Source organism: Canis lupus, chromosome 20 (assembly GCF_048164855.1).
Source record: "Canis lupus baileyi chromosome 20, mCanLup2.hap1, whole genome shotgun sequence".
In the NCBI taxonomy this organism is placed as follows: Eukaryota; Metazoa; Chordata; class Mammalia; order Carnivora; family Canidae; genus Canis; species Canis lupus.
The window spans coordinates 2,366,556-2,390,317 of NC_132857.1; the positions used below are offsets into that span (position 1 = coordinate 2,366,556).

A 23,762-nucleotide genomic window follows, 5' to 3' on the forward strand; every position below is an offset into this window, starting at 1 on the left:
CGTCACCTCCGAGCGGGCGGCTGGAGGCCCCGGGGACGCCGCCAGGTGGCACCTGCGAGGCGCGGCCGGAGGGCAGCGGCCCCGCATCCCCACATCTCCGAGTCCCACACTCCGCATCCCCACATCCCCGCGCCCCACACTTCGCGTCCCCGCGCCCCGCATCCCTGTATCCCCGCGCCCCGCATCCCCGCATCCCAGTATCCCCGCGTCTCGCATCGCCGCATCCCCGCGCCCCGCATCCCCGCGCCCCGCATCCCCGCGCCCCGCATCCCCGCGCCCCGCATCCCCCATCCCCGCATCCCGCCGCCAGGGGCTGCCGTGCACCGCGGCCCGCCGGCTGGGAGCGGGGACCTGGGTCTCGGGAGCCCCGGTCCCCTGCACGCGGACGCGCGGAGCGCAGGTCCCGCGGCGCAGTCGGGCTGCCGAGGGCGTGTCCCCGCTGCCGAGGTGCGGCCCGGGGCGGGGGGCGCGGGGGGCGCGGGGGTCCCGAGCGCGGCGGGCGGCTGTGCGGGCGAGCTGCGCCACTGGGGACGGGCGCCGCCGCCTTCGGGCCGCTGGTGACATTGGGAGGAGGGCGCTGGGGGGGGGCGGGGGAGGAGGAGGGAGGGGGCGACGCTGCGGGGGCGTGGGAGCAGCCGGGGAGGCGGCCGCGCCGGAGACAACTTCTCCCGGGCGCGCGCGGGGGGCGGGGGGAGGCGGGCGGCCGGGGGAGCGGCGGGAGCCTGGGGAGCCTCGGGGAGCCTCGGGGAGTCGCGGGGAGTCTCGGGGAGCGGCGGGGTCTCGGGAGCCTGAGCCCCCCCCCGCCCCCGCCCCCGCCCGCGCCCGGCCCCCCGCGCCGCTGCCGGGCTCGGCCCTATAAATAGCAGGTCGCAGCCGCTCCGCGCGCGCGGGGGACGCAGGAAAGTGGGGCCGAAGTGCCCGCCCGGCCGCCGCCGCCGACAGGTAAGCCCCGCGCGGGCCGAGGCCGGGGAGGGGAGGGGAGCGGAGGGGAGGGGCGGGCGGGGGCGTCCGTGCGCGCCAAGTTCCGCGGTCCCCCCGCCCCGCGCCCCGGCCCTGCCGCCTCCTCGGGGCCCGCGCCGCTCGCCCTGCCGCCCGCGGGGTCCCCCCCCCAGGCGCGGCCTCGCGGAGCCTGCAGGGCCCCCCCCCCCCTCCGCGAGAGGCCCGGGCCCGCCGCCCCAGAGGAGGCCGGAGGCGAGGGAGGCGGAGGTGCGGGCGGAGGTGCGAGCGGAGGTGCACGGCCTCCCCGCGCCCGCCTGACCCCGCCGCCCCGCGGCAGCCCCGGCCCGGGACGTGGGGGGCCCGGCTCGCAGCAGCCCCGCTGGCAGGACGGGGCCGGGACCGGGGCTGCCCCCTACCCCCCCACCCCGGGACTTGCGGGGCCGAGGAGCCCGGGTGCCCGGCTGCACAGCGCGCTTCTGCCCCCCCATCCTCTCCCCTCCCCTCCCCCGCCCCCTCTCCCTCCATCCCCATCTCCTCCCCATCCCCATCCCCATGCCTCCCTCCCCTCCCCCTCCCTTCCCCATCCCCATTCCTCCCTATCCCTATCCCCATCCCTGCCCACCCCTCCCTCCCCCTTCCCCTCCCCTCCCTATCCCTCCTCATCCCAATCCCCTCCCCCTCCCTTCTCCACCCCCATCCCTCCCCATCCCTATCCCTATCCCTCCCCTCCTCCTCCCCATCCCCTCCCCCTCTCCTCCGGGAGGGGGTCTCTGCCCCCCCGCCCGGGTCGCGGTGCCGGTCCGTGTGGGGACAGGAGGATGTGCCCATGGACCAGGTGGCTGCTGCCGCGGCACAGAAGTTGCAGGAGAACCCACCGGGGCGCTCTTCTGTTCCTCCCGCTTTGTGAGCGCGGCCCCGCGGCCCCTCGGCCCCTTCCCTTCCCCGCAGCCAGGTGCCCCCGGTTCCCGCGGCCCGAGGCCCTCGCAGCTCCAGGTGCCGCGCCCGCGCCTCGGCTCCGTCTCGCCGGCAGAACTTGCTCACCGAGCTGTGGCCTCGTAAAGTCGGTGACGGCCCCGGAGCCAGAGGATGGACGCATCCTCCCCCTCATGGGGCAGAGCTACCTGCCCAAGACCTCACTTGTCACAGGGGGTTCCGAGTGGGGCCTGGACCACAAGTGGCAGCGACCTGGCTGATGCTGAAGCCAGTCAGGTGCAGGGCACCCAGGCGGGGCTGCACACGAAGGTGAGGGCCAGGGCATCACCCCTTAGCCAGGGTTTTGTCCTGGGCTCCTTGGCCATGTGCTCGCTGACACATCCACAGTCAGAGTAAATGACCAATGGCCTCGTGACAACGGCATGGCCTTCCAGAATTAAACCCCTTCACATGATGCTAATGTAAAATGCTGCTGCGGTGGGAGGCTTCTCGGGCACATTTCTCTAAAATGTTGATTTAGAGGATCGTCCTTGAAAGGTTATGACATTTGCATGTGAAGCGAGTCTAAGTGCTCAGCGCGGTTAAGAAGCGTCTGTGCTGGTTGGAGCATGGCTCTTGTTTGGGGGACAGTATTCTCTTTGGGGGACAGTATTCTCTTTGGGGGACAGTATTCTCTTTGATTCGGCAGATCCAGATCGCTGTGTCTGTGATGAACTAACGAGTGGCTGGAATGCACGTATTGACACCTGTGTCTGGCCTTTGAGCCTCCGATAAGGCATGAGAAAAGCCAGACAGACCAAATTTAGTCTTGTCCCCCTATTTTTCTAAAGAAGCACATGGTCAAAGTTACAGGCAGGAAAGACTTTTAAAATGTTGAATCTGAGCTTTACTTCGGGAGTGCCAATTGACTGAATGACTTCGTTTATCATAGGATTTTTGTGCAAAGCCTCAGACTCATCGGTTAGATTTGATTGTCAAACAATGCTGTTATATTTTAGTTGCATGAAATGGAAGCTCATTAAGCTTGGGGAAAAAACCCAGATATTTGTTTTAAATTGTGCAATTTGAGAGTAATACATTTCTTCTTGGACACTTGGGAGTTTCTTCTAGTACAAGTAATATAAGTCCCCACATGGGTAGCAGAGTTGACTTTTACTACTTTGAGGCAAAACCCAAGAGAGCGATTCTCCTAAAGACACAGGAAAAAAAAAAAAAAAAACCCTGCAAACTAATCTCCTATCTCTTAGCAACCAAGTGGATGTCAGTTTCCAGGTAAGTATCTGACATCGGAGAATACAAACTTAAAAAAAAATTATGAAATCATAATTAGTGAGCAAAATGCTTACTGAATATCTATTACATTTTCTTATTTCACGGTGTGCAATACCAGCCAGTACTAATATTAGACATACAAATATCATAATTTTTGTAATCTTTGTGGAATAAGTTCCTGTCTTTCATAACCATGGGGATTCTAATAGAAATGTGCTGTTTTAAGTAATTTCAAGTTAAATGTTAATGTTTAGTTCAAAGCTGTGACTGTCTCTTCTGTATTCTGTGCTCTTCAACGTGTCTTATCTTTCTAAAGCCCAAGGGAATTTGCTTCATAGGCCATTTTGTTACCTTTTTTTTTTTTTTATGTTGAGTTAGAAATTCTTGGTTACAGATCTCCTTAGGACACACTCCTAAATATATGTACTTCCATATCCAGGCTTAGGAAATAAGGTTATTAGGTGAATCATTTCAGCTTAAACATTTATTTTTCAATAAATACAAATGATGATGCTATGATTGCATTGTGTGTGTGTGTGTGTGTGTGTGTGTGTGCGCAAATGCACGTAGCCTTTGTTTTCCGGAACTTTAAATGCAGTATGTATCCAGAAAACACAGTAAGGTATGTGAGAACCTTCTACGGAATCTTCAGTCTCAGGCACAATTGTCATTTGAATCAAGACATGTTAGTTCATTCACTTTATACATTTTTGCTACCTTGTAGATTAATAGGAGCATTTTAAAAAATGTTTATGGAGTTTTATAGTTAATATAATAAATATAACTAGGATATATGTGTATATATATCTATATATATACACATATATCTGTCATTGCAGTGCTTTTTCTTATATCAAGCAAAGTCATAACCACTATCTTATTTCCTGGAATTATCTTTATAGAAAATATACCATAAGTCCAGTAGAACATACAGGAGTTATAACTTTAGACTTTTTATTCAATTGACTAGTTTTCCTGATCATCGAGATGATATGATAGACGTAATCCCAACGTAGTAAGAAGAGTTGGATTTCAATATGTGTTCTTAAATCATAATTTCCGGACTGACTTTCTTAAGTTGCAATACTTTGAGTTACTCTTTTCTTCTGCCTTGGGCAGCCATATCAGCTGGGTACCTTGACCGTGTGGTGAAGGCCTCAAAATAGCCCTAATAGCCTCACTGTAGCCTTAATAGAATTAAGTGAAATGGACTTGGTAGTAGTCATTTGATTAAGCTGATTAAAGGAAATCTTGAGAAGTTTTCTAGATCATGTGGCTTTGATCAAAGATTCCTTTGGGAATTATCTAAATTAGTGATTTCAAGGAGATGAAGGTCATGCTTCCCTTAAAGGAAAAATTCTTCTCCTCTCTTTTCCTCATTTTCTCCCTTCTTTCTTCCTTCTTTGTTTCTTTTCATCTATTAGTCTGTCATCTATCAATTTTTACCTATTTTACCCTCTGATTATTAAAATGAAACAATGCAACAGGCCTAAAGTTGAAATCACTGAATTATATGGTCTATTGTCCACGTTCCAGGGATGGAAAAATTCATAGGATATGTAGGCAGCCTTAATACTCACACGGATTTTGAATTATTGGAATAACAACAACACTGAAAAGTATCTTCCAAGACCAAACTAAAAATAAGATTCTTAAAAATTTCCAAATATTGTTTTAAATATATCTTTTATTTTAAAATTTTAAGTACTTTAGAAGAAGAACCTGAGATTTTTAGGTTTCTCAAAAGGGAGTGCGATTTTTAAAAAGTTCAAGTCAAATAAAATGGCTTAAAGAAATCCTCTTATTATTTTTCTCTATGAAAAACTTAATTGACAGAAATAGGAGTCTTTCACTTTTCACTTTAGTTCTCAAAATGAATAGTTATGTGTATGAAGTAGAGCAAGGTGGGGATTCCATCACAGAATATGATGAAGCAAATAATATATACCTAACCATAGCAGGGTCCTCTATAATCCTTTCTTTAATCTAATTTTTCAGATGGTTCTCATTTCTTTTTCATGGGGCTTTATTTTTCAAGCCAGAGATGACTTCTAGCGATTAGCACAACTGAAACACACACACACAAATTATTCATCTCTGGGAAAATAAAGTAGAAGTAAAAACCAGTGGCATCTGAAATTGAAATTATAACCTGTAGACGAGGTAAGATTATAGCTCTGTTCTTAAGAAAGCTTGCAAGTATCATTGCTGATTATTTAACATCCCGTGACGCCTCTTTAAACGTCTTCCAGTGTCACACTTGTCGGATAACTGCACGTTACACCTAGAATGCCAGCATACATCGCATTCCTAACAGGGTATGTTGTATACTTTATGCGCAATGCAAAAAACCCAAAACCCAATACCTTAAAAAACCCCAAACGGTTCATGTTTTCATTAACAAAACCTGTAGCTTTTAATACTTAAACTCTAATGAGATCTTTCTCACCTGAATGTATGAGACAGCGCTGATTTTATGGTGTGTGTGATTCCTTTCTTTTTACATCGAATTAATTATGAATAAATATGTTTCAAATCTTTCTGGATAAATTTGCTTTCACCCCGAGCTTTTCCACTTTCCTGAAGATGTCCATTGTGCAGTTGGAGTTAAAGAGACATTGGGCACTAGGTGGCAGCAGGCAATGCTGAGTAGCCTTGCGTCATTTTAATCGCAATATATTCATTATTAAAGCTTTTTTTTTTTAGAAAAGGATATATTTATGGTGTGAGTGTGTTAATGAAATTGAAATCAACCGGCAGCGGAGCCTTTAGCAGTATATTGAGAAGATCTACCGTCTACAAGATTTTAAAGATTTGAGTCTAATATTTAGCACGCACCCTGGTTTTATGTAGGGTCTGCTTCCGTGAGGGATTGTTAGGAATTAATTGAATTAAATATGCCAGAATTCTGCTTATGACCGAGTAAGAGAAAAGGAAAGGGAAAATGAAGGGAACAAGACGGGAAAGAAGCCATATGGCCGTTCCAAAATAGACATCACATTAACTGTTTGCACTTTAATCCTAATCCTCTCACTATAGAGGCTGAGGAAAAACACTTTTTTTTTCTAGGGAGTAGAATGCTATGGTCGTTAAATCTTCTCTATCTCGTTGCCGTTGGGACAATGCACAACAAAAACAAAACCAGAAAAAAAACGTGCAGCTTGTCTCCTGGATGCTTCAGCAGATCCCTTGGCATCCTCCGGGGTGGTGCTGGCCTGGCCGCCACAGTGAGCAGCGTGGATCAGTTGGCACCATGCTCTCCCGCCACTAGGATAGTTGAAGTTCATCCGCGCCAGTTTTTTCTTGGTTCATCTCGATGTGTGTATCTCTGTCTTTGGCTAAATGATGGAATTATGGGTCTTGGCAGAGTTAATCAGTTTATTCCATCGGGGTACAGCGGAATGGGACTTCTGCATGGCTTAGCCAGCGGGTGGGTCGGAACTTCCTCAGGACCCATGGGGTAGGAATTTCAGCCCTATTCCCTGCACGTGGCTGCGGGGGGAAAGGAGGCCAAGGGGAAATGTAATCATCATAAATTGACACAATTAAGAAATACACTTCTTTAACCAAAGCTTTTTACTACATCAAATTAAAACTTGATAAAACATAGAGCACCTGGGTGGCTCAGTGGTTGAGCGTCTGCCTTCGGATCAGGGAATGACCCTGGGGTCCTGGGATCAAGTCCCGCATCTGGTCCCCGCAGAGAGCCTGCTTCTCCCTCTGCCTGTGCCTCTGCCTCTCTGTCTCTCATGAATAGATAAATAAAATCTTTAAAAAAAATTTTTTATTGGAGTTCGATTTGCCAGCATATCGTATAATACCCATCAATAAAATCTTTTGAAAAAACATAATAAGACATAGGATAGCACAACAAGCTCCCATGTATGTCCAGCCAGCTTTGGTAAATGTCACCATGGCTGTTCCTGGGTCATCCACAATCCCACTCACTCTGCCCTTGCCTCGAGTTTTTGAGAGCAAACCCTAGAAATTGTCAGAGGACATACCTTTGTGAAGTAGTTACTTACAAAAATAGGTGTTGTATGAAGGGCAATTTAAGGCCTAATTGTTGCAGTTCAAAGCTTCTCCTAAAAAGCCTGAAGTCTTGGCATTGGGTGAATCAAGCTCTTGACTTTGTTTCCAGGAAATATGGCAACTTTGAATCGTTAGGGAATGAATGTCAACATACATATCTGTCCTGTATATTCTGAATGAGCAGAGGTGTGTAGCCATGGTCCTTGAACGTGCTGGGTGCCCAGGGCGTGCTCAGCAGCCCATGACTGCCGTGGGCTTCTTAGGTGAAGACGTGAGTTGTCCCCGCGCCTCATTACCAGCTCTCTTGTGTGGTGTCTGAGGCCGGCCTGTGGCCTGCAGGACTCAGTTGGCACCAGTCAGCCTTCCACCGCTCACGCTAACCATACGTAACCTAGAGTGATCTGTAGTTTCGCCCCAGTAGGAACCTGAACCCCCCCACTCCCCACCCTGGAAACTGGCCTTTCAGTGAATGAGCTCAGCCAGTGGCCCAGTGTCGCGCGTCTAGCTTGCTTCATACTCCGGGTAGAAACGGTTTGGTCCTCTGCTTTGAGAATATCATGGATATTCTGAAATATACCTATGAGATGTTGTGTAGAGTTAGAATTTTAAATAAAATTCTTTCAGATTTCAAAACATGGATAGTAACCACTGTGTGATATTATGTGCCCTAGAGAAAAATATAATCCCGTTATAGAGAAAATAAGTGATGTGTATTGAGAGGGTTAAGATGCCGTCACATGTTCTTCATGTACATGAATTATATGGGGAGAAAAGCCCCTGTGTACTTCTCTTAATATTAGACACATGATTTTTGACTTTATTTTTGAAATTTACTATGGGGCAGCCCAGGTGGCTCAGCGGTTTAGCGCCGCCTTCAGCCCAGGGCGTGATCCTGGAGACCCAGGATCGAGTCCCACGTTGGGCTCCCTGCATGGAGCCTGCTTCTCCCTCTGCCTGGGTCTCTGTCTCTGTCTCTCTCTCTCTCTGTGTCTCTATGAATAAATAAATAAAATCTTAAAAAAAAAAGAAATTTACTATAATGTTTTCTTTCCTGAGCTCTGTTTTAAGGCTGCCTCCCAATTTATTCATGCTATTCATATTTCCATTTCTCATTTTATATTCGGGTGGGAGTGAAGAATGGTACATACTTAGAATTGTGTAATGAGAAGTAATTGAGCCAGTTGGCTTCTAGTTGATTTCTGGGATTTTTTCTTTCCTTTTCTTTCCTACTCATTTTTTCCCCTTGGTTATAAATGTAATACATTTCCCTGAAAAAAATTTGGCAGTAGAGACAAGTCTAAAGAGTCAGGAAAAAAAATCACCCGAGGACAGTAGTATTGACATTTAATGATATTTTCTTCTAGGATTTCCTGTGACTCTTTTACAGAAGTTGAGAATAAACTATGTGCAAGTGTGTGTGTGTGTGTGTGTGTGAAAATGAGTGTTCTGATTTTCTTTTTCCCACTTCGAATTCCATAATTCAATTCAGTTTAAAATTTGATTGAGCAGAGTGCCAGGTACTGTGTGCCAGGTACTATGCTAAGCTCTGTTCTGGTTTACTGCAATGGATGAAAAAAAAAATCACATTTCCATGCCTGTAAAAATTTTTTCTATCACTTTTTAATTGCTACCTAGTATCTAGGCATTTGGATCATCATCATTTGGTTACTCCTTCAACTTAGGCTTTTACATTATTGCGCATTCCCCCTTTTGCTGTTATTTCACTGTGATATTTTCCGTACGACCTCTTTTTCCAATATTCCTTGTCTCTATTTCTCATCGTTTTCTTAGGAGTGACTTCTAGGAGTAGTAAACTGGATAAAGGGCATGAACGTTTAAGATGCTTCTAATACATATTGCCAAATTGCTTTCCAGAAGGATTGAACGCATTTCCAGCCTCCCTGGAGGTACGTAGGTCACATCTCCAACCTCACCAGCCCTGAGCGATACTATTTTTTTTTCTTTAAGAAATCTTGTTGTTGGGAAAGATGAAGATGGTTGTAACACCACCACCCCAACATCGTCAGTGATCACAGCAGTAACACTGAGCATCTCCTACACGCCGTTCATCACGCGAGACCTTTTTAGTGTCTCATGTGATCTTTACAGCAACCGTGAAGGAGAACAATATTATTATCCCACTTTAAAATGGGAAACTGGGACGCCTGGGGGCTCAGGGGTGGAGCTCAGGGGTGGGCCCAGGCCATGACCCCGGGGTCCCGGGATCGAGTCCCGCATGGGGCTCCCTGTATGGAGCCTGCTTCTTCTGCCTGGGTCTCTGCCTCTCTGTGTGTGTGTCTCATGGATAATTTTTTTTTTTTTAAAGGAGACTTATTTCTTGAGAAACAAAATGACTTATCCAAGGCCACGTAACTAGGAAGCGGTAGATTTAGGTCCTGGCCCATGATTGACCTTATCTTACTCCCGGGCTCTGAAGTGCTACCCTCTTCTTGTGCCATTTCTGGTTGGGTGAGGCTGGCTATGTTGGAAATGGTTATTTCCATTTATATGTAATTTTTTCAACATGGATTCCTGTCCTTAGCCAGGGTGTGTATTGGGACCTTAGTTTTCCTCAGTTCCCGTGTCCTTTGTGATCCAGGGCACTGTGTCCTTGTCATTTACGTCGTCTCTACCGTGTTCTTATTTTCTTTCGTGTGCAAGTTAAAAACGTGTCCGGTGAAGTTGAATGTCACATTTCTGCTGTTGCTTATTTGGCTCAGACAATACCTTCTCGTTTACAGGACACATTAAAATTTCCCTGAATTATTCTTCCCTTGGTACAACTTGATCCAATTCTTTAATGATTATTTTTTCTCCCGAGTCCAGCCAACACTGAGATGGCGTGAGACAAGACTTACATGGACTTCCCTCCTAAAAATAGTTGAGCATTTTCCAGCAGCAGATTCTGAATGATCCACTCACTTCCCATTTATCTGAGCTGCTATCTCGTCACATCCTGCATCACCTTATTGTAGAGGTAAACATACGCACCCTTCAGAGGGGGTCTGGTTCTGCTGTACTTAGTGCAGTTTTATGTCATTTCTTTTAGTAATTACATGTAGGTTTCAATGTTTTTATTTGCTTAATATCTGGTACGGTATCAAGATACCGTACCTCTTCCTGTTCTTTTTTTCCGTATTTATATGTAGCTTTTAAGATTCTCACTGATAAATCTCCCAGATTAATTTTAGAATTATTTGGTAAAGCAGCCCCAAACATGATTTTGGAATTTTAATTGAAATTTCATTGAGTATATGAATGAAATTGAGGAGAATTGCCACTTGGTAAGATTTAGTCGTCTTATCCAGGAACCTGGTGAGTCTCTCAGTTACTTTCTGATTTGGGGAATTTTTCATACTGTGTGTAAGGGCTTCTGTTAGACATCAGTTATTTTGCTGAAATACTTTCCTTTTTATGTTTCACTCTTCAGACTGACCAAGGAATAGTACAGCCTGCCCGATGCACCATGGGCCCACATTGGCTTCGCTCATTCACAGACATATGTTTGGCCTACTGGTATCTCTCTGTCCCTGTGGCAAGGGACCCAGGAGGCCTGAAAGCTTCTCTTCCCCATTACTGGGCCACCGTCTTGTCCTAAACATATATTTAGTTTGAATTATGTTACTTAAATTATCCCAAGAAGATACCTTTAGCATAAATATTTAAACCATCAGTATGAATAATAGTTCAACTTCAACAGCTCACTAATGAGATGTCATAAAATTGTCCACAGATATGTATTACTTTGTTTATCAACAGCGTACAAGGCAGCAAACATTTCTCAGTTTGATATTTGGTTTCCAGTTGTCAAATCCGACATAATTACCTCCAAGATCATCAATTTTGGCCCATTACAATGGGGTGGCAGACTTGGATAACCAGCCTGAAGCCGTAGCTTACCCGTCTGCATCTATACTCCAGTTACAGAGATTCTCAGAATGGAAATCTGGAAATGTTTTCATACGCACAGTTTGTTTATGAGTTTCCTAAGTGCTACATAGCCATATACGCCAGCTCTCTCCCATTGACCATGGTATGCCAAACTATTTATTTATTGGGATTATTCAGAAGATAATGTGAGTCCTAATGTGAGTCCTCCAGGTTTTCTTGAGGGGGAGACTTCTTTATCTGTCTCAGGCGAATGGATCCTACTTTTGCTGATGCTTCATCACGGGAAGCTGCAAATGGATAAGTAGAGGCATTATGCATATGCATGAGGTCTTCAGGCCTGCTCTTCTATACTTCCAACTGCGGTTTAATAATTTTCAGGAACAATATTGCACGGTGGAATTGTGCATGAAAGTTACAGATGAGCTACAAGGATTAGGGTATACTGAGAGCTGTGTTCGCTTCCCTGCCTAAAGCTGCAAGGGCCTGACCATGGATGGATCACCCGTCAGATTCCAGCAGCATCCACTTTTCATTTCATGGGCTAGATAATTAAGCTCAGCAACAGATGACAACAAGAGAAGAGCTTGTAATTTGCTTCTGTTAAGATCTTCTAATTTCCATGCTTAGGTTTATATGTTTCTTTTTAGCTCAAAACTGGAAGCAACCATAATGCACTAGCAGTGATGAAATTCCTCTCAAAGCCTCAAGAGACTTTTTTCTACCACTTGTTGAAATTTCCCCGTCAAAATCTCTTGGGTGATACGATGCTAGGGAGGAATATGTGAGAGAAAAACATAGACTAGTGCAGACAGTACACAGCAAAGAAATTGTAATCTGCTTCCAGCCCAGAAACATTAATTATAACAAAAAATGATAAAAATTCACTGAAAAAAATACAGCCTTAGTTCAAGAAGGAACCTTCAAAGATCTTTAACTATTTCTGTGGTCCGTTGTAGGATGACCAACATTCTGATTTGTTTGGGACTGAGGAGTTTCAGGACTAAAATTAGGAGAGACTTCAGCAAATGGGACGATTGGTCACCTTATCTCCACAAACATGGTGAAAAGTATAGGGAGAGTAATAGGTACAGATTTTTAAGTAACCTGTATTACTCAGTAGAAAGAAAAGATGATTTTTGGTTGTAAACATGTACCTTCAACATTCTATGGATAAAAACGATACAGAATCTGGACTCAGGTTGTCCTCTGCTGGCAGATACTCAGTATCTTTTATTTATGTACTTCTACTTATTCATAATTTATTCCCTGCATACTTCCAAAAATGATTCGAGATGGCTTACAGTAAAACTATGTGTAAAGATAGTGAGCTTTTATAGCAGTTCAATGATTGTGTAAAAGATCCCTTCTGGAGCTTGACTGAGAGTAGTGAGCTTGAAATAGTAAGTGTGCCAGTGCGAGCTCCGAGGTGCTCTCGGTAGAGCAGTATGTTGGGACATTTAAAGTCACTACACAGATCCTATCATTTTGGATAAAAAGATGGCAATTGCTTGAGCAATCCTTTGATATGATGAGGCTCTCACCAGACAGTCTGGGCGAGGTACTGGGAAGCCCCGGATGGAAGAGCTCCAGATCCATCCAGGTAGGAACAGCAGCTCTCTTCACATGCATGTTCTTGATTCTGGCTCCATATCCTGGTGTCTAATGTGGTGACTAATGCACATACTGTAGCGTTAGACATGGTGGTTTTGCATTGAAAAGACTGTTGTTGCATTTATTAGAAGACCTGGTCTGGATCTTTGTTCTTCCAAGTCTAGACTATAGCGATTTGGAGAAAGCTGTTGTAATCTACGTGAGGCTATTTTCTCATCTAATAAGTACAGATAACATTAACCATCTCATTGGGATGTCTGGGTGGCTCAGCGGTTGAGCGTCTCCCTTTGGCCCAGGGTGTGACCCCGGGGTCCTGGGATTGAGTCTTACATCGGGCTCCCTGCAGGGAGCCTGCTTCTCCCTCTGTGTCTCTCGGGAATAAATAAATAACATCTTAAAAAAATAATAACCATCTCAGATTTGTAGTGAGAATTAAGTGGGATTGTATACAAAAAAATACAAAATATACTGTAGAATCATAGTATTAAAATATTGATAAGCATTAGTATAATTATTTTTCTGTTAATATGTCCTATACACAGAATGATCATTTGGGACTTGATTATGGCTCTAAATGTAACCAAGGAAACAATCAAGATTCAACTTGGATAGGAGTAGGTTGGCAAGTATCTTTACTAGAGAGACACATTTATTCTAATTTATCCAAGTTAGTTTTTTGTTTTGTTTTGTTTTTGTTAAAATTTATTTACAGGGGTGCCTGGGTGGCTCAGTCCATTAGGCACCTGCCTCTTGATTTTGGGTCAGGTCATGATCTCACCATCATGGGCTCTGCACTCAGTGGGGAGTCTGCTGGAGAGTCTCTCTCCCTCTGCCCTCCTCTCCCTGCCCTGCTTGTGTGCATGTGTGTGCATGTGCTCTCTCTGTCTCTGATAAAAAAGTTTTGATTATAAATGTAATTAATTGACTCCATAAGCATAATAAGTGAAATTGCCTCATTATATATATATATATATATATATATATATATATATATATACTTATTTTTTATTGGTGTTCAATTTGCCAACATACAGTACAACACCCAGTACTCATCCCATCAAGTGCCCCCCTCAGTGCCCATCACCCAGTCACCCCCACCCCCCACCAACTGTCTTCAGACAGGATATGTCTATTCAGATGGCCACCGTCTCTACTACCACCTGTTATCTTACACTTGACCCACTTCACTTATGTGTGTTAATCGCCTGACCCTTGTGGGCATTTGAGCTTGTGTCTTGTAAACTAGAAACCACAATGAGTGGATTATATATTCCTCGAGCTATCTGTTATTATACTGTCACATAAAACGAATCTCTAGTAAATGTAACCTGTTATGTTTTTTGGTAGTGTTTTGGTTTGACTATGCTCTATGGCTACCTACAGCTTAAAACTTGAGCTAAAATAGAAATGATAGGCTGGACATTATTTATTTTTTTTAGGCTTGACATTATTTTGTGAAAATTAAGAACCTAGCATAGATTCTCATCCATATGTGTAGTTATGTCTCGTGCCAAGGAGTTATCTGTGGGCATAGCCAAGAAATGGTTTCAAAAACAATTCAGAGTCAGTCCATTCTGATGAGTTTTAAGCCATAATTTCCTTATCTATAAGGTGGTTCATCAATAGCCGGGTGCAAAATGTTATGAGGATCAAACATACTAAGAAGCGGAGAGTGTACTGTGTCAGAACATGGTGAGTCTTCAAGCTCTGTTATTACTATGATTCATACTTTTTATTATTACATGAATGAACAAGGAATTGCGATATTAGAGTTATCTCTAACTAGTTATTTTCTAAACTCTTGATAGTAGAAACCTAAATGAATTTCCAGTATATAAAGTGAAATAAAAATAATATTCTATTAAGATGGGTACGTTTTATAAGTTCACATTTAAAAAGATATCCTTATTCATCATATTGATCATATCAATATGTTTATTGATCACATCAATATCAATAAGGTTAATCAGTGAAACCAACGAGGTTCCTTTGCTGAACAGAAATATGTAAAGTTTGGATATACAGATAATAGTTGTGCAGTTATATCAACTTCATGCAGCTTATTTTTTTTGTTTATTTTTTAATTTGGTGTCTTTGATTTTTGTTCATTTGGTATTTTTATTTTATGTCTTGGTTTATATGGCTTCTTCCTCAAGATTACTAATTTTTCAAGCATGGAAACTCTTTTGCGCCAAAACGCAGTAGAATGCGTGGCACGTGATAGACCTCACAACTGTTTTCTGAGTAAATGAATAATTGGTGGAGCGGGCTTAATTCCACCTGAGAGAAATTGCTGGGCTGTTAAAGGTGTTAGAGTTTTAAAAGGACAGGAAATGGTATAATAAAGTGACTGATCTAACAATGGTACTTTCCAGAAGAACTTTAGTCTATTGGTAAAGCTCTTGCTATACCAGGGAAGACTCTAGTCTGAAAAGTCAGCGTGTGGGACATCCGGGGGCCTCTGGTTGGGCGCCTGCCTGGGGCCCAGGGCGTGACCCCAGGGTCCTGGGATCGAGTCCCACGTGGGGCTCCCCGCAGGGAGCCTGCTTTGCCCTCTGCCTGGGTCTCTGCATCTCTCTGTGTGTCTCTCATGAATAAATAAATAAAATCTTTAAAAAAACAGAAAGGTCAGCATGTGCGTGTGTGTGTGCAGACGTCCACACACCCGGGCGTGCTCCTGCATGCACGTACACGTGTAAGAGCTGGCGAGGGCACAGCGTGGGGCAGGCCTGTGCGAGGCCGTGGACTGGCTGCTTGTGGCTCGGCTCCCCTGTACGCTGGCTGTCGAGGGTGTGCAGCCCCGGCTTGGCCGGCTGCGGCCTGTTGGCAGGTGGACTTCGGACAACAGGGACAGGCTGCAGGGGGAGCTTCTGTCTTTTTGAGGCTGAGCAATCTGTAGGTTCTTCGTTGTCTCTTAACCACACTTATCCGTGAGAACCAGCAGAAAGGTTGAGGTAAATAAAAAAAATAATGATCCTCCTGGGCTCGGTTCCATGGAAAGCAGTAGCTGGCGTTTGCTGAGCCCTGGGTGCTTTGCACACATTGACCCTCTGACTCCCTGTAGCTGGGGGTGGGTAGGCACTGCTGTTCGGCTCATGTTCCAGGTGACAAAGGCAAGGCCCCCGAGGACATACCACCTGCCCTCGTTCCAACTGAGGAAGGGCTGGGTCCAGGATTGTGAGCCAGTTTCTGGAGGCCCCGCTCCTTGGGGGGACTCAGCATCAGCCGCAGAAGTAGGAGGCGGACTCCTGGCCCTTGCGAGGCTGCGGGGCGGCTCTGCGCTCGACGGCGAGGACAGGCCGATGGCTGCCTGGCGGCGAGGCTGGCTTGCAGCCCTGGTGCCAGGGCCCGGTGGGCCCTCCCGCGGGGCAGGGGGCCAGGGCACAGGGTGGGTCCCCCCGGGAAGGCCGGCTAGCAGGGCTGCCATCTGCAGGCTCCTTCCCTCCGCCCTTCGTTTCTGCTCTAAGGTGGGAAGACGGTCACCGAGCCCTGGTCGGGTCACCTGCTGAGCACGAGCACGGGGGGCATCCGAGGACTGTGCGACGACGACTGCGAGCGTGAGCCGGCCGGGAGTGGGGCCTGTGGCCCTGCACGCTCAACACCCCAGCGGCAATCTCTCCGTGGCCAGGAGAGCTTCCAAGGTGCAAGGAAACACCTGGCGCGTGGTTCCTGAGAGCCCAGAATCCAGCATGCCTCGTGTGCAAGGCTGTTTTACAGCACTGGGCACACTTAAAGATTCCACTTGTCGCTGCATTTTGTACCCAGAACATTCCACATGAGTAGAAATGACTGCCGACCTCTGGAGTGCGCTGGCGAAGCCACCCGTGGAGGGGCCGCGTCGGGCCGGGTGGCTTTCCCTCCTGCTGCCCTACAAGCTGCACCTGGAGCACACAACGTATTTTACTTTTAGGGAGGCTTTGTTTACGCGTGTAGTGCCAGGGCTCCCAGGCCTGCTCTGTGCCGCGGCCGCTGGCAGCACGGACGCCCGTGGGCCTCGCCTCCGCTGTGAGGACAGCGCGTCCGAGGCGAGTGAGCTGACTGTGGGTGACGGCTCCCGGGCAAGGCGGCCTCGGCTCCCGGCCTGTGCGGAAGCCCCGGGTCTTGGGGAAGGCGGTGCTGCGGGCTTTATCTGCAGATCGCCCGGCATGCAAGCTCCGTCTTGGGAGGAGAAAGCAGAATGCTTGAATCGCTTCCCACGCGAAAGCAGACGACTCACATTTCCTTTGCTCCAGAGCACTGTGCGCGGCAGGCTTCCCGCTATACTCCCCTCCTAGCTGTCGTCCTCAAGACTTTAGTGGAGGCCCCGGAAGCCCGGATGCGAGGCCGGATCTGCTGGGATCTGTGCCTGCCTGCGGGGATGGAGATTTTCCTCCTCACCATTTCGACTTTCCACTCGGGTGCCCAGCACCGGCGCAGGGCCCCGGAGAACGTTGTGGGGGAGGGTGTTCCCAGGCTCTCTCACTGCGATGTCCTAACAGCAGAGGCACATGCCCAGCTTAGTGGCCGTGCGCCTGCTCCACTCGAGCATCTGGCCACCGTCCCCTCCTCCTTCCTGGCTGCCCCCCAACCCCGTGCCCGGCACACGGCTTCCTTCCCCCTGCAGTCTCGGGGGCTCTGCGTGGCCGTGGTTCCTTGTCTGTCCGGCCTTCACTGCCCACAGGCGGTGAGCGCGGCCCAGATCCTTGCGGGGTGGGCGAGTCAAGCCCCGGCAGGTGCCACGCGCTCCAGGGGCCTCGACTGTCCTACCCGGTCTCACTCCCTCCCAGCTCCAGTGACACTGCTTGCAGCCGGGCACTGAGACTCTGTGTCACTGTCCACAGGGTCTCGGTTTCATCCCGCTGGACCACCTGGTGATGTCCGATGGTGTAGACGGCTGTTTCTCTACAAGTTCACTCTCTGTTTTCTTGACGGTGAGTCTCCTTAGTGTTTCAATAGGAAACGCCTTGTGTCATGTATAGGACGTGTCAGTGCCTTAGGGTCAGCCATGCCTGAGTCCCTGTTGCCCCCCCACACCCCTCTTTGATTGGAATTGCGCTCGACTCTTAGATCAGTTTGGGTGACCTGGACATCAATGCTGTGACCTTGGTGTCCTGAGCAGGAGCCTCCCCGGCGCTCACTCTGGTGCCCCTGCGTGCAGGCCAAGTGCTCACTCTGAGCCCATCGTCAGCAGCCTCGGTGCCTTTCCTTTTCAGGCACCTCATTTTGATTGTGATCATTCAAAATGGGACCTTTTTCTAAGATTAGCATTTTTACCTGTTCGTCGGTGGTGTGTAGACGCTGCTCCTGTGTTCAGCTGCTGTACTAGGCTCTCCTGTTCCCACGATTGTTCTCCAGCTTCCTGCTTCTACATCCATGTGTTGGGATGGGTCTCCTGCAGCGGTAGGTTCGGGGTGTGTGACCTGGGGCACCCTATCCGGGGCTCGCTGGGGAGTCGCCCCAAATGATTCCAGCTTCGCGGGCTTCCTCTCCGTGCCCCACGGCGCCTTTCCTCTGCATCTTCGCCATTGGCCGCTTGCCTTCTGTTCCTAGCAACTCGGCTTTCCTTCGGGTTCGGGTGCAGGGGCAAGCACAGCAATGGGGCAGGAGCCTGGGGTGCAGGAGCCTGGGGTGCAGAGGCTCAGGGTGCAGGAGCTCGGGGCGCAGGAGCCCAGGGTGCAGGAGCTCAGGGTGCAGGAGCCCGGGGCTTGGGGCTTGGGGCTTGGGGCTCGGGGTGCAGGGGCTCAGGGCGCAAGGGCCCGGGGTACAAGGGCTCAGGGCGCAGGGGTTCAGGGTGCAGGAGCCTGGGGAGCAGGGGCCCAGGGTGCAGGAGCTCGGGGTGCAGGAGCTCGGGTGCAGGAGCTTGGGGTGCAGGGGCTGGGGGTGAAAGGGCTCAGGGCACAGGGGCTCAGGGTGCAGGGGCTCAAGGTGCAGGGGCTTGGGGTGCAGGGGCTCGGGGCACAGAGGTTCAGGGTGCAGGAGCCTGGGGAGCAGGGGCCCAGGGTGCAGGAGCTCGGGGTGCAGGGCCTGGTGGTGCAAGGGTTCAGGGCGCAGGGGCTCAGACTACAGGAGCCCAGGGTACAGGGGCTCGGGGTGCAAGGGCTCAGGGCGCAGGGGCTCAGGGTGCAGGAGCCTGGGGTGCAGGGGCTTGGGGTGCAAGGGCTCAGGGCGCAGGGGCTCAGGGTGCAGGAGCCCGGTGCGCAGGGGCTCGGGGCGCAGGGGCCCAGGGGATGTGGTGATGGGCTGTCGGAGGGGAGGTTGCTGGGTGAGGGGGGGCCGTCTGCAGCTGCCGTCAGGGTGCAGCTGGGCCTGGGGTGTCGGGGAGGAGACTCGGGGTTCTGCAGGCCTGGGCTGGCTCCCTTGGCCTCTGGGTCCAGTGCTCAGGCCTATCCCCTCCCGGGTGCAGCCCCCCTCCACCCCGTTGGCAGCGGGCAGCCCTGCTTCCCCCCCCCAGGAGCACCCCACTTGGCTCATCCCCTCCCGGGTGCAGTCCCCCCTCTGCTGCAGGGGTGTTGGCCAACCCGGGGCCTAGTGTCCCGGCCTCCACGCCTGGCCGAGCCTCTCCTGAACTTTTATTCCTTAATTTGCCCCCGAGGCCTTTTGCTCAGTCGTCCTCCGGCCCAGGAGTCGCCCAGGATTCGCCCCATCAACGGACTTTAATGAAACCCAGGCCTCCGGTGTGCAAGGAGGCGGCGATTCCCCGGCTTCACTCACTGCTGCCTTCCTGCCTGTCGTCCTTGTCGGTGTCACTTCCCTGCATGTCCTCCCAACTTGGGGACCTTCGGGGTTCTGTCCAATTCTCCGTCCCTGGATCATCCATATATCAATGGGTTTTTATAGGCCTCATTTGTGGATTTCCTTGCCTAATTACATCCATTTGTAAAGGAACTACCCCCTCACCGTTGGTCATCACGTCTCTGCGGCAGGGATGTGCTTGTATTTCCCGCCAACACGTCCCTGGTGTTTAGCGTGGGACCTGGTCAGCATCTGGTCCGTATCTGAGCCTCCGTGGCCTGGGACCAGCTCGCGTTTAGGTGGCAGCAGTGGAAGCAGCGACAGGGCCACGGTGGGGACGTACAGTCGTTCCGCTGCAGTTTCTTTAAGTTTGCATTTTTTTCAGAAAATATAGCTTTGCCTCTGGATTTGTGTCCCCTTCATTGCACAGGCCCCGTTATGGGTTTTTCCCGTCTCTTAGACGTGCACGTGGGGGACTCTCCACAACTGCGGGCGGTTGTCATCGGGGCCCTTCTGCCCGCTGCCGGGCAGGTTGTTGGGGCTTTGCTGGCAAACGGTAACAGGTGATCGTCGGCCTTTCGTCCCGGTTATTATGGGGACCTGTTGCTTTGTGAGCTTATGAAGCTGGGTGGCGGGGCTTGAGGACGGCTTGGAGCGGAGCAGATAAAAGGAAATGTGGCAAGGTTGAGAGCCGCAGCCCGAGTCCCCAGGAGCAGCCCAGAGGGCTCGGGGTGGGCAGCCCGGCCTGGCCCACCCGACGGCTTGCGAGGGCCGCGCGTCGGGCGCTCTCCGGAGGCGCCGGTGCAGGGCCAGCGTCGCTGTGCACGGGCAGGCCGACGTGCCCTCCAGACGGGGGTTTGCGCCTCGCTGAACAACAGGTGCCTGACCTTGGGGGCAGGTGACTTAGCAGCGGCGAGGGGGCTGCTGTGCGTCCTGGGGAAGCCCCGGGAGCAGGGCTGGGCCAGGAGCCCCGGAGAAGCCCCGCAGACCCGTGGACGGACAGATCGCAGCCGCTGCAAGGGGAGAGCGGTTTCCACAAGAGCGACAAGCTGCTGACGACCAACGTGGTCACCGTGCTTCATCTCGGCTACTTTGGAGACCTTGCTGGCCATTCATCCTGCCACGCGGCGGCAGCCGGAGAGCGGAGACCGCGGTGGGACGGCTCCTGCCCAGGTGAGTGGAAACTGAGGCAGGGCCGGGGTGGCCCTCCGAGCAGAGGGTGGCTAGCAAGGCCGCTGGGAGCAGGAGCGGCAGGTGGCCGAGGCGGCCCGAGCGGGGACGGGACGGTGCAGGGGACGGGGACCGGGCCAAGTCAGGAGCTGGGGCACGGCCTCCCGTGGGTTGCACTTGGCTGCGCTTGAGTCTAGGCCAACAGTTGGGCTTCCGGGGATGACGAGGAGGACAGTGTGGGGCCTCCGGGCCCTGGGGACCTCGGGACAGCGGGGACGTCTCTGGGGACAGAAGGCAGCAGTGCCCGGGCCAGGTGCGGGGTGTGATGCCGTGGGGGCCCGCGGAGCCCCGGCCAAGCACTCGGACCAAGCTTGCCTTGCAGGACTTACGGGCCTGTCTTGTGGCCCTGCGCCGCCGAGCACGCGTGCAAGCCTCACCTGGCCGTCCGGGTGTGGCTGCGAGCTCCTGGGGGGGAGGAAGATGCACGTGGGTTGCAGGGGACCCGGCCAGCTCTCTCCCCAGCCGCGTCCCTCGAAGTGACGCGTGAGCCTGTCCGTGGAAAACGGGCAACACGATCGGATTAAGAAGTTCAGCAGCTGCAAGGGGGCACGGAAGCCGTGGCCACGCGGAAAGAGGCTTTTGTTTTCTCGGAGTGTAACGCACAAGCGGGCCAGGGTCCCTGAGACGCCGGCTGGCTCGGGCGCTGCGCGGCCCCAGGTCCACAGGCTGCGTTTCATTTCCCACGTGGCGGGGCCCGCGCTGCGGTCACCCAGGACGGGCTTGTCTCACGGGCTCCCCGCCTGTTGGCACCTTCTCCTTCAGACTGTTCTGCCCTCAGGTCTGTCCCTCACCCGCCTGTGTGGATTTTCTATTTACACGTTGGCCGAACTGCAAGTTGAGCAAAAAACAAAGAAACAAACTATGTATTGGTAGATTAAAGCCAGCCAGGTAAAGGTCTAGAAACATTATATGCTTATGTGATAAATTTAGTGAAAATAATCAAATTTTATGATCCAGGATCTAAAGTATCTAAAATACATGAATACGACCTTTTTTTTTTTTTTGCATCTCTACTAGCAGTTAATGACATGTTAGATTTTCAATATATATATATTTTTTTAGATTTTATTTATTTATGAGAGACCCAGGCAGAGGGAGAAGCAGGCTCCTTGCAGGGAGCACGACGCAGGACTCGATCCCGGGACCCCGGAGTCATGCCCTGGGCCCAAGGCGGGCGTTAAACTGCTGAGCTCCCCAGGAATCCCCCCAATACTCCTCTTGAAGTAATCTAGTAACTCTGTCCACCCCCACTGATAAACTACTAAGTTTTCTAGAAGTTGAAACACAGAAAATAGCCTATCATAGTCACAAAATGCAAATAACTTGCTCTTAAAATATGTCAAGAGAAGCATGGCCGTTAGGAAAGTTTGACATGCGCTTCAGCCCAGCAAAGAGGTCAGCACGCAAAACCAGGTCATGGTTCACAACATCGCCATCATTTTCCCCATCCAGCGTGTCTCCTAGCTTTAATTTTTCTGGTGCTAAAGTGGAAATGGCTTTAAAAAAAAGCCCTTAACACTTAGTCAAGAAATGTTATTTTTAAATCCAAAGGCAAAAAACAAAAACAAAAACAAAAACAAATCCAAAGGCAATGATTTCCATTTTGAAGTATTTCTAATTTGTATCATTAAAACGAAGAATTAGATTTCTTTCCGTTCTGAATTTCTCTTAACAAAGAAAAGATCCTTTTATTCCAAAAAAAAAAAAAAATCACTTGTATCAAGTGGAATAATGTGGAGGTGATCAAACTATCTTTTTGAGAGGGAGACATCAAAACTCTGAATCTGGATAAAAACTAGGGGACACAAGTGAGGGTTGAGGGTGCCTTGATGGCTCGTCAGTGGGGACGTGTGCTCTTGGGCTGTTATAGGGAGGAAGCTTCTGGATGGAGCCGCTGGAGCCAATGATTCCTACCAGAGAGGCCATGGCTTTGGGGCTTGCTCGGTGCTCAGTGCTCAGTGCTCAGTGCTTGGTGCTCAGTGCTCGATGCTCGGTGCTCAGTGCTCGATGCTCGGTGCTCAGTGCTTGGTGCTCAGTGCTCGGTGCTCAGTGCTTGGTGCTCGGTGCTCAGTGCTTGGTGCTCGGTGCTCAGTGCTCGGTGCTCAGTAACCACGTTCTTCCCCGAGTGGGCTTTGGGCGACACTTGCCAACCGACCACTCTTTGTGTTTAAAGCCATGAGGCCTCAGGAAAAGAGCCCAGAGGACCCCCGGCTTCTGCCCCGCCTGCCGCACCACGTGCTGTCATTGCCGCCGGAACCACCCCAGATCCCCCGGGGCTTCTGTGAATTAGTGTTGGAAGCAGGGTCGTTTGAAAGAAGAAATATTTAGGGATTCGTAGGACCTGTGAACAATAAAGCTTTTTAATAAGAAAAAGTACATCTTCATCATTTAAAATTATTGGGATTGAGAGAAATTCAGTCTGTTTTTAAAAAGGCTGCATATGGACATTGCATCCTTATCTCTACTCCATGGGGTTGTTTCGGGGGCGGATAAATATATCATGCCCTTGGAGCATTTAACATCTTGATTAGTTTTTTAAAAAGATTTTATTTATTTATTCATGAGAGACACAGAGAGAGAGGCAGAGACCTAGCAGAGGGAGAAGCAGGCTCCATGCAGGAGCCCGATGTGGGACTTGAACCCGGGACCCTGGGGTCACGCCCTGGGCCGAAGGCAGACGCCCAACCGCTGAGCACCCCCGGCTCCAGGCCCACCCTGGCCCGGGAACCTCTAGGCCGTGTTTGCTCTGCACTTAAGGCTCTGGGTCCTGCTGTGCTTCTCCCTCTTGTTTTCTTCCTTTGTTGGTTGGTTTTGCTCCTTCACTTGCACGTGGGCGTGAAGTCGCGTGGCGTGCTCTTTCGTGGCTGCTCCCACCCAGGCTCACCCTCTAGCTCCCCTGTGTCAGCGCGGATGGCAGCGTCTCACTCCTCTTGGGGCTGAGTCTTAGTCCACGACACGTATACACCCCACAGCTCCTTGCAGTCGGCTTCTCAGTCGCCCTGGTCCTGGGTGTGGGTGGCCAAGCGGCTTGTTCCGACCGGTGACCCCTGAGTGATCGTGAGCCCTGGGTCACTGTCCCCAACCACCCGCGTGGCCCGCTTCAGACCGTTTCCCCTTTGCAAAGGCCCAGGACAACTTGGCGG

The 23,762-nt window shown here is 50.2% G+C and overlaps 1 protein-coding gene across 1 annotated transcript in view; it reads left to right on the forward strand.

The window, feature by feature from the left end:
• The first annotated feature begins 876 nt into the window (after positions 1-876).
• INPP4B (inositol polyphosphate-4-phosphatase type II B) overlaps positions 877-23,762 on the forward strand; it is a 709,031-nt gene continuing 686,145 nt past the window's right edge. The window contains exon 1 of the mRNA XM_072788249.1: positions 877-942. The gene's annotated coding sequence lies outside the window, so the exon portion shown is untranslated. The remainder of the gene's footprint in view (positions 943-23,762) is intronic.